Source organism: Barbatula barbatula (assembly GCF_947034865.1).
Source record: "Barbatula barbatula genome assembly, chromosome: 7".
Classification (NCBI taxonomy): Eukaryota; Metazoa; Chordata; class Actinopteri; order Cypriniformes; family Nemacheilidae; genus Barbatula; species Barbatula barbatula.
The window spans coordinates 6,536,642-6,548,873 of NC_136770.1; positions in this window are offsets into that span (position 1 = coordinate 6,536,642).

Here is a 12,232-nt window from a genome sequence, read left to right on the forward strand (position 1 = left end):
ATATTTTGATATATCTTTTCCTATGGCAAAGGAGATGTTTTTGTTCGATTGTGTGGTTGCCGACAGACATATGTTTGTCGTTGAACGATTATGCTGTTTGCATCTTGAAGGCGAGTCAGTCACAAACAACAAAAAACTAAATAGCAAATACTGTGTAACCTAAAGCCCCGGAAAATAAAGCTTTTACCGTAATAATGTTTTCAGTGGCCAATAGAGACAATCAGTGTTATCTTTTTAAAAGGCTGTCACACCCAACCCATTTGTGTTGGCGCAAGATCAGTAGGCAAATTTCCTTTTCTTTACACTGGAATGCTGATTGGGTTTGATTAACTCTCGTTTGTGTCGAAGATAAAAAAGCGAAAAATAAGCCTTGTTCTTTGAAAGCATCTGTAGTATTTCTGCAGGATCAAACTATGTACTTATGCATCAAAATCTTTATTTCTAGATGAACATGAGCCCCAGACTCTCACCCGGGGCTATGGTTGGAAATATGATCTTGGGGGGGGGGGGGTGTTGGTGAGCTTTGAAGGAGGGCAGCTGCCCCTATCAAAGGCTGTGGATGAATGATGGGATAAGACCTGGTGAACATGGATGTGCATGCGTGTTTGTTTGCGTTCAAGTTTAAAACCCGTGACATATTACATTTGACATGACAACCGACCTTGAAAAAGTTACTTCCACTTTAGAGCTTGAATTCATTCCTTCATAAATAATTCAAGTCTAACACTGTGGTGATCTAAACTTTATTCTCAGGGTCTCACCTCATATTGTATTGAGAAATATTATACGCTTTTTAAAACGATCTGAAGAGAATTTCTGTCAAGATGTTAAGGAGAAACTTGTATTGAAGTGAGAGGGCTAACACTCTTGTATTCACACACGCGAACAGACACACATACGTACACGTGCACACACTCGGAGTAGTGACAGACGGGCAGGTGCTTGGGCACCTGTTGCCACAACATCGGGCTCGCTTACATTCGTCGCTTCCTCCACCTGCAGTCTCTCTAACATTACAGGCATGTCTTGTGGGAATAGCCACAAACACGCAGACATGCGCACTTCCTCTTATGGGTCTACACACATATGTTATTGGCTGCTTAATTTAAACACCCCCTTTAGACATACAGACATACATCTGTCAAAGCAAAGTTGATTTATGGTCACTTTTAGGAAACGAGATATATGGCTATAAAACAAGTTTGATTTAATGGTATGTGATATCTATGGATATAACACAATGTGCATGCGACCCCTGCTTAATGGATATTTTAAGGTCACTCACGCCATTTGTTTTCTCAACAGGGTCTTAGCAATTCGTAAATGTTTTACCCGCTGGCTAATTTATGTGAATTTGCACGCGCTCATTGCATATGTGATCTGCTTTTGCCCCAGGGATTGTTAGATTTATAGTTTAATCAGAGATTCACCGATAGATCACGTTATCAGCTACCTGCCGATAGTTTAAAAACAGCCGATGATCAGGACAGGAAAACGCAATGTATTTGTGTTTGTGTATAGAAAATGTTAAGAAACATTACCAGTTTGATGTTCATTATTAATAGTCATTATATGAATTAATAACAATCACCGTCAGAATCAGCATTTGCAAATATCACTCTGAATAATCGGCAATCTGTATCGTTGGGAAAATGTAGTATCAGTGCATCTCTAAATAAAAAGAATTCGTACAATTCACATCATACGTATTTATATGAATTAACCACCTTATACCATGAGATCAGACTAGTTTTCTCAAACATTAGCCGAGTTTCCGCTGCAGATTTGCGCAAAATTATTAGACGATTAAAAATATTGCGAAACGATGACATTTTCATTCAACAGTGTTATGCGACTGAAATAGCATTTCTTCTTGTTCTTCTTCAAGTCATTCAGTTCAAACTTCTTTTCTTACTTCATTTGTAGCATTAGCATTTGGGTTGCGAACCAACTTTAGAGGTGTTTCACTACCACCTATTGCGATGAAGTGTAAAGAGACATCTAGCACAACAATAACGCGCCATCTTTAGAACATGATAATGTAACTTTCTTATGCCATGTGACCTGTAAATGCGTCAAAAACACTGCAGTGTTACAAAAATACTCTATATCAAATTGCCTGACAAAACACTTGTGAGCGTTCAAACTTTACTGGAACTTTTGCAAAATTGAAGTGTTTCAATTTGGCGCATTTTCAATTTGTGCAATTTGCCGACTAATGGAAACGCAGCTACTGTCGGTCAAGCATGACCAACCAACACTCTAAAAATTCTGGGTTGTTATTAATCCATGGTTGCGTTAAAAAGGGACAAACCCAACCGTGGGTTAAATATAAAAATATATCCATATTTGACTCAACCGTGGGTTGAAACAAGCCATCATAGGTTGATTTATAACCCAACGGTTGGTTTTTTTTCCATTATTTTTAGAGTGAATCAGAAGCATATTCACATGATAACATTAATATTAAAATAACCACAAACCTCACTAACAGAACACACTCTGACTCATCAGAGGTTCAAAGTTCACTGGACCGAATCAAAACATGTCTGGAAGATCCAACATCAAACCAACCTTAACATGTATAAAACTTCAATAGCGCAGATGGACAAAGCAAACACTTCTTTTGGCGTGCTTTCACACGAAGGTCATTAACCTTGTGACATCTGTGCTGCCCACCGCAGCACTTATCTCAGATGCTGTGTCAAATTAGCCTGACGTGTTGGAGTGCCTTCAACTTGTAACACTCATAAATCCAATTTGTGCTGTAAATCTGACCTTCCCTTTGAGAAATGCCTGGAGCTCGCACACAAAACGTATGCATGCCATGACAACAAAATGATAAACCGTCGAGGTCATTCAACCGTGAAGAATGCATCATCTCTGCACATTCGACTCCTAACCACCCCGGTGATAAACGTCTGTGCATAACCGTAGCCCAAATGTGAATCGAAAGGAATATCGTATTTAAATGCATCCCCCGATTTCCCCTTTCGTCAGTGTAACACAATGGTTTTGCGGGCCGAGCTTGAGAGGAATTTGTCCATTGAGATGCTGAGTGAAGGTTTAAAAAGCATTTTCCCACTGCTTCAGAAAAGACTTCCCATCAGGAAGAAGGAGAAATAGAACCTGGAAGTTTACTCAGAGATTTTTTTGAGGCTTGTTTTTTTTTCGGGCTTCCTGTTTTTGTCCACCCAAACGGGCTGAGCGACGTGGAAGAGAGGGCTTAGCAGAAGAAAGAGAAGAAGGAAGGATAGTGCTATGGTAAACGGAGGAGAGGGTTGAAAGATGGAGGTCTCCCCCTGCTCAGCTCCTCAAGCCAGCTGTCTAAATGGAAAGGTGGCACGACAGCAGGCAGGAGAAGGTTACAGTTAGAGGATGCTTATTGTTTCGTAATTCCTGTGTTTACGGTTCGGTTTGCGACGCTCAAACAAAGGCCTATTCTACAGAAAGGGATATCAGCGAGGCATTGTGTTGCAGGTTTACAGGCACGCAACAAGCACTATAGCTGCCAGTGTCAAAAGTGAACTTATTTATTATAAGGCAATATTTTCTCCAGGACTTTTTTGAACCATTATGAGTGCATATTTATATTTAGGGTATACATTTTATAAGCCCATGCAATCTCTGGGAATCGAATGATCCATAGCATTACAACCACCATCAGATGAGCTACAGGAACCTACAGGTGTCCTTAAAATTGATTAAGAAACTTTGTTTTTAAATCTAAACTGTTAGTATGTTAACTTTAACATCTGTATTTATTCAAATATTACACTGCAAAAAAAATGTCTTACTTGGTATTTTTGTCTTGTTTTCCAGTACAAATTTCAAACTATTTAAATAATGTGTTTGATTTTTCCATTCCATTCATAGTTTAGAGAAACAATTCACAATCTCATTTCAGCTCCAGACATCAGGCCAGCAGAATTTCATCACATCAACGAGAAAAAGGCATTGTATCTAATCCTCCACTTAATCAAAACACTCCTAAACACGTTTTTTATTTTCATTTCCTTATAAACAATCTTTAGGCGTCAGCTACAGAGATCGATGACTTGATAAATGTACGCACTTGTAACTGAAGTGTACAGACAGTCTGCAAAGATCAGATCTCGTGACCTAACTGTAGAGATATGGTGTTGTCAAACGGGTTATTTAGTTTCCTCGTTTTGGATACAATATGTTCCAAAACATCAGGGATTTACAATATGTTTCATTTATGTTATCGACCTTACGTATAATAAATGAATAAAATACACAAACATGTTATATAATATCAATAAGTCATGACCGATTAAGGACATAGAATGAATCACAATGAAGTTCAGTAACCTGATCTGTTGTCGGTTTGTCGCACATCATCTTGTATAAATATCAATGAATCACGTACAACGAATCAGCCTAGATGGTGTGAGAATGTTGTTTATCTTTCATGCAACATGCCTTTATAAAGAGATTGAAGATTTTTTCTACGTGTTGGTATTCGCTCCATGACACGTCTCCTTATGTCGTCGTCTGTCTGTCTGACTGCATCTCTTAGCTCCACCGATAGTCAAAAGAAGTCTGTAAGACATGATGTAAACAAATACAAACACATCATAACTCATCAAACGGTCAAATTCGAAATGCATTCCATCACACCTGCACCGACTGGGAGAGACCTGTCAGGACACTTTTTACAGCTTGTGTTAATGGAATCCTGTTGAAAGTGTGTGTAGGTGGTCGTAAGCATGTCACGGTGTGTGTACAAGTGAGATCTTTGATGCATTTCTCCCTCCTTCACCTGAGGACAGGTGAGGTGTCAAAAGGTCATCAAGTCCCAGAGATCAAATGATGTTATGCATGAATCTCTTTTGTCTGACACCTCCGTCAGCAAATTACACCAGGCTTGGAGGAATACAAAGATGTTCTGGCGCCGCCATAGACGCCACACATAGTCAAAACAAATAGACCAAAAATTATTCGATTTCTGAGGCGAGGTATGTTTGTTCATTGCAATGCATTCTGGCTTTGTTGCAATGTGTAGCATCTTAATACATTACAACCCAAATAAATATTCAAATAGTCCCGTATTCAAATATGTGTCAGCCAGGATTTACCACATGACCAAATCCATACAGATACAGTACAAACAACATCCTCTATTTATAAAACACCTACTGTTATTCCGTCTGCAACACAACAGGAACAACCTTTTTCCGCTTCGTTTCAGGAAAGTTGCAACGTCTTACAGACAACACACATGTTGTTGTGATACAGCGCATGATACAGATACTTCTGTTGACACACTTCAAAACACACTGACGCACGCAAACAAACAACAACAAATGCAAGCTCACACATCTGTGCCATACAAGTCGGTTTTGGAAGCCAGACACACAATACCTCACGCACATGCTACTTGTTTGCAGGATGCGAAATATCTAACAATAGGTCACACACAATATGATTATTCTGTATAATAGCTTCCTTCCAGGTCAAGTGCTCTCATCTTTTTGCTTTCGGCCCCTGATCTACTGTAGTAAAGGCTCCATTCATTCATTCAATCGCTCATTTTCTCACGATCTCAGCTGTGTGGAGGATGTCCTCAAAAGTCCAACAACATCCTGATAGACAGCTGAGAGAAAAGCGCGTGTTTTTTAAATGAGGGAGCAAGCGCTTTGATTTTCAAAGACTTTCAAAGGAAGTTCTTTCATTGAAAATGTTCTCTTTATCGCTCTGTTTGTCTTTCTCCTCTTATACAGTCAGTCAACGCAACAGTCTCACATCTTTGACGCATCATTTTAGAAGCCAAATGTTATGAACGGCGGAAAATGTGATATGAGGTGTGTTTTATTATTTGTGAATGAAGCACTTTCAGCTGTGGTCTCATGGTCAAGCTCAATGGTACGTGAGCAAGAGTCGACGCTTCCTAGCTGTGAAGAACCAGCTTTCCTGTGAGTCAAGTGTAACAATGGTGGGAAAAAGGGTCCTTCATAGTCTGGACCTATTTTCACACGTCGGTGTGCCCCCGATGCACCTGACAAGGACCAATAAATCTAACAGAAATAAATCAGATGCATGTCAACAAAAACAAAATGGTAAGCAATAATGTGAAAGTACAGAATCTTAAAGGGGGGGTTCACCCAAAAATAAAGGTTTGAGTTGTTCCAAATTCATTTCGTTGTTTTAATGTACACAGAGAAAGATATTTGGAAGAACGCTTGTAACCAAACAGTTCTTAGACCCCATTGACTGCCGTAGAAGGAAAAATTACTGGCTCTTTTTGTTCTGTTTGTATTTTGAAGAATGTAGGACAGCAAACAGTTCTGGGGCACTTTTGAGTACCATTTGGGAATTTTTTTACCATGGTAGTCAATGGGGTCCAAGAACTGTTTTGTTTGGAACAACTAGTGAGTAATAACTCATGACAGAATTTTCATTTATGGGTGAACTATCCCTTTAAGACATGGGTGTTTGAAGACAAAACCTTTATGAGACACTATGCATGTTTCCACTGAGGCAAAAGTTGCCGCAAATGTTTGTTTTACTAAATTACTCCAATGACTTCTATCGTTTAGTTAAGAGTAAAGAACATGCATGTGCTTGTCCATGAGCGAAACAGAGAACAGCATGAGTTGATGGTAATTGGGCTCCCTGCCTGCACTGAGATTGCACGAATCATCCCACGTTGTGTGAAATGCTCATCCAAACACACACCTGCTGTTAGACACAATGATCTTCCTCCAAACACTCTTTTTCTCACTGTGTGCTAATAAGAGAGCAGCTCGCTCAAAGATTCCCACAATCAGTCCTAAACAAACACAAAACATTCAAAGGGGAGGGTGTGAGAAAGAGAGAGAGAGACATACAGATGCACACACAAACAGATGTCATTTTAGGCCTGGGCTTAAAAACACATATTTCCTTGATAAAAGTGTGAATAATGTGCACTTTTGCACCAACATGCAAGGCATACGTATTCAGCAGCACACAAGTCCCTACTTGTATTTATTGTGGGTGTTATTATGGGAGCCTGTTAAAAAACACACCTGAAAATCTGGATTTAGGGGATTTTCACTCTTGCAACCAACCCCACTAAATCCTCACTGGATTTGGAAACTCTAACCGAAAGGTTTAGTGTGACCTCTGATGGCTTTAGGAGCTCTTAGTGCTCCTGTGACCTTCCCTTGCTGATCTTTCACCTCTGACATCTGTACCCCGCTCTCTTTCTGCTCCCTCTCTCTTTTGATGAAGGGAGCTTAAGGCTGTGCCGTGTCTGTCTACAGGTTTAGCTACAATTCTGGGGACCGACGTGTTTGAATATCTTCTAGTGTGTAAACGTATAAAACTGAAATGTGGTTCTGACTGATGCTATTAATCCCGATTTAAACAGGTTTTGGTTTAACTCTATTGAGGTTTAAGGGATAGTTCACCACAAAATGAACTCATCCTCGAGTCATTTCAACCCTGCATGACTTTCTTATATCTGAAAAACACAAAAGAAGATATTTTGAAGAATTCTGGTCCCTAAACATCATTGCACCCAATTGACTTACATTGTATGCACACAAAACCACCTTTTGTGACATTTCTCAAAAGATTCTTTGAGTTATGGCAAGCCGAATGTGCTTTTAATCATTCTCAGGATATTAATTTTTGATATCAACAATTACATTTTTACTAGTGAAAACTATAATTCTTGATATCAAGAATGGAATTTCTACTAGTAACACTTGCTATTTGTGATATCAGTAATTACATTTTCACTTGTAAAAATGTGAATTCTTGATATCAACAATGACAAGCCTGTAGGCGGGGGGGGGGTTCGGGTGGTTCGAAGGAACCCCCCCTCACTGCCAAAGGTCCAGAATTTAAGTCGTTTTTTTCATGCGATTATTCTCATCATTGTTTTAATCAATGCTTTTGACAAATTTCTGGGTTGCTGTTTCAAATTAATATGATTATTGTTGCAGGACGCATGTGTGTGCGCGTGTGCGCTGCACGTGCAGACAGAGAGAGTTCTCGCAATACACATTTCAAAACAAAGTTAAGAAGCATCGCCTCTGAATGATGCGGGGGAGGGGTTATATATATATGTATTTTTTTAAATTAAAAGGATTTATCCACTCAATAGTCTACAACAGGGGTCGCCCACAGATTTGGACCGGCCCGCTGAACAATGCCTTATAGTGTGTTCACACCAAACGCGAATGAAGCGTTAAGCGCGAGTGATTACATGTTAAGTCAATGCAAAGACGTGATGACCCACTTGCGGCGCGAATTGAGCGTTTGTGTGATTCGTGCGAGTTGAAAATCTGAACTTTGGCGAAAATTCGTGTAGCATTAACCAATCAGGAGCCGTGAGCGAGCGTCAGAAGCCCCTTCTATGACGCGAATTCGCATCTGTAATGAAGCGAATTTCACGTGCGAACGATGCGATGCGAGTAAACTCAAAATGTTCAAACGTCCAACTACATGAGAATAGCGCGATTTACCGCGTTTGGTGTGAACACTCTATGAGACATTTTAAAAAAAAATTAAATATAGGCCTACAGTTTCACTTATATCATGTCTATATTTGATAATAAATATTGGCTTTCAGACCCAAATTTCTCTAAGTTACTCACATAGCCTAATTATTTCTTAAATTCATAACGTACCATTGCGATAGAACTGAAGCGCGAACCATCGGAAAATTTCAAAGAGACGACAAAATGGCCAAGCGGTTGGGAAAGAGAAAGGTTAATTAATATGCATAAGAAAATGTTTTGAATTTGAGTAGCACTAAACTATTAACTATTAATAAACTACATTAGGAGGCATAATAAATACATTTCAAATCATAATTAAATCTCCACAATAATTCAAGTAGTACCTCCGGCCCATGTAATTTTCTGTTACAAACCGACCCGGCCCCCCATTAAAGACAGGGAGAATTATGTGGCCCTTGCAGAAAAAAGTTTGGGGACCCCTGGTCTACAATATAATAGCCATATAAACATGGTGTAAATATAATAATAAAACATAGCAAAGAGGTATTGATAGAGTGTCAAGAAATGATGATGAGAAGAATTATTATTAATATTTCAGTAAAGTTCATTAAATCTATTCTGTGTGGTCTTTAAACTTATGAACTGTGTATGGACTGACAAAAGTTTTACACGAGGAAGCAATTTGACAACAATGCAATAAATATTTTAGGTGCATCAAAAAGCGTGCTTGTTAAGATACCAGCAGACAAGCTAATCCAGCAAGTTAGTGCATAAAAGGTCACCAAAATGAAGTAATTGAACCTCATAATTAAATACAAAAGGAGGAGAAAAACTGCAAAAAGGTCCACTTTTTGAAAAAAAGAACCTCCCCTTTCAATAGGCCGGCTACGGACCTGAATTACGTCTTCACTCGCAGTAATGTGAATTCTTGATATCAAAAATTTAATTTCAACTATAGTAAAAAACATTTTTTTATATCTGCAATTGCATTTTTACTTGTTAAATATCACAATAGACTGCCATTTGAATTCAATTTCAGATATCAATAATTCATCTCTTACATGTTAAAAATCTTATTTCAGATATCAGAAATGCAATTCTTACTAGAAAAACATAATTTTTTATATCAACAATTAACTTGTTACTAGTAAAAATGTTCATTCCTGATATCAATAATTACATTTTCACTAGTTGAATTTCTCATTCTTGATATTTGTAAATGAATTTTAACATGTTGCATTTGGTATTTCTGATATCAGGAAATAGATTTCAGATATCAATAAATCTGAGAGTAATTGTAGATATTTAAAATGGCTTTCTTACTAGTAACAATCACATTATTGATATCAAGGATTAACATTGTCAATAGTGAAAATTGTGTTATTGATATCAAAAATTGGCAATTTTACATGTAGTAATTAAATTCTTGATATCAAGAATATACATTATCACTAGTGACCACACCATTGTTGATATCAAAAATTATGTTTTTTACTAGTTGGAATTGCATTTCTGATATCTGGAGTAAGACTTTTAACATGAAATAAATAATATCTGAAATTGAATTTGAATGGCAGTCTCCTGTGATATTTAAATAGTAAAATGCAATTAAAGATATCAAGTATTACGTTATTTACTATTTGAAATTACATTTTTGATACCAAGAATACACATTTCTCCAAGTGATTGCATGATTGTTGATATAAAGAATTCACATTTTTACAAGTGATATAGTTTTCACTGGTAAAAATGTAATTGTTGATATCAAAAAGGTATATCCTGAGAATGATTAAATGCTAATTCGGCTTGCCATATTGAGTTGTGTTTCACAAAGACAAGAATGATAAACAGTTTTTGAACAACATGAGGGGGAAAAAATTATGACAGGACTTATATTTTTGTGTGAACTATACTTTTAACTGTTTTGTTTGAGGATTAGGTGTACATTTCATTTCAGGAAATCAGGAAATACCACTATGATGATAAAAACACTGAACTCTAAAACGCAGTCACAAGAGCTCTATAGTGACCCTAGAAAACAAGCTACTTTCTTATAGCTGACATCAGGAGGTGCCTACACCGGATCAATGCTGTACCAGCCCTCAACAACATCCTCACATGATTCTTAAACTTTAAACTCTCTTCGGCTTTGACATTCAGAATTATATCGGTTTATTATATATTTTTCAAGCATTAAAAACCTTGACAAATACATGTTTACTCCAGAAAGACAGTATCCGTTTTTGGCAGCTATGAAGTCGTGTGAGGGCGTCATGGTGATTGTGAAGATATTACATCTCCTGACTAATGTAATATCTTCTGTTCATACTATTCGTCGTAAATATGCAAGACGGCACTGGTACGTACTGCTGTGCCAAATGTTACGAAACGTGATGATTTGTTGACGCCCTGCAGACAAAGCTGTCTAGACGGCGCTGTTTGCCACAACAATCTACCTTGTTCAGGTGTGTGTAGGGTTTGAGCCAGTAGTGTATGTTTATTACTTTAACAGAGTTACAGGAGTGATTTAAAGTGATTGCAAAACTCATGTGAACCCACTGAGTGAAATCAACCGCCATGAGGGGAACCGCAAAGCAAGACGTCTGCTTACTGAGACCACAACTCAGCTTACGCCCTACAGACGCTATACTTACACCGTGCATGGACCACGTAAGGTGCACGTACTTACCATAGGCATTCAGCAAGTGTGGTTTTTCTTGTAACCAGCTTCTTTTAGATTTTGACCAGGTATAAATACTGGCCACTTTCCTAAATGTACTCAAGCCACACATGTGAAACCTCAAACTTGCCAACAATGCTGTTACAATGAAATAAAAATGAATTAATAAAAAAAAGAGTGACAGAATGACCTTTTGCCAATCTTTGCACAACAACAGCAAATGATTTTAGTGTAATAGATTTTATCAGTAGCACTAAGGATATGTAAACCTGCATAATTCTACAATGTGTATATCATTTGTTAATTGATTATTTATGACACAGCTAGATTTGATAAAGGGCAGCTAGATTTAACCAGATCCTGGGAGATGTGTGATAAAAAAATTAAATCCCATATGCTAAAAAAAATTAAGATACAACTTCGGTGCAAAGATCAGGTGTAAGAAAATGTTGCTCATAGGACATTTTTCATAGGACATTGTGACATTGTTGCGCTCCCTGCCGCCCTCTGCAGTCTACATTAAGAGCTCGCGCTTTACATACAATATGCAAGCAGCGTCATCTGGTGTTAAAAGTACAAATATGCATTTGACACATTAATAATGCATTTGACACACTAATAATCCATGGCATTATTAAATATAGTAAAATATATTAAAAAATGTATGTGCAAAAGTTTTCAGAAACACACGCTACAGTTCAAAGGCTTAGGTTTTATTCATTGCTCATTGTTTTTTTGACCACATTTATAATCACATAAACTCATCGAAACGATGAGAATAACTTTGGAATTTATGTTAAATGAGAAAAAATATGAATTGACTAAAAATGTTAAATAAATATAAACTTTATTACTATACCATATCTTTCTAAATTGAATCAAAAGTTACATTAAAAACTATAGCATATTTACCATTTTCTAGTATTTGCAATAATTTTCTCTTGAATGAGTTTCTGTGTTGGGCTCTTATTTGCTTTTTTTATTCTTCCCTCAAAGACATCCTACGTAATGAAATGACATTTATTTGTTCAGTTTTAATCAAACTTATATTTTTATATTATATACCGCTTATTAC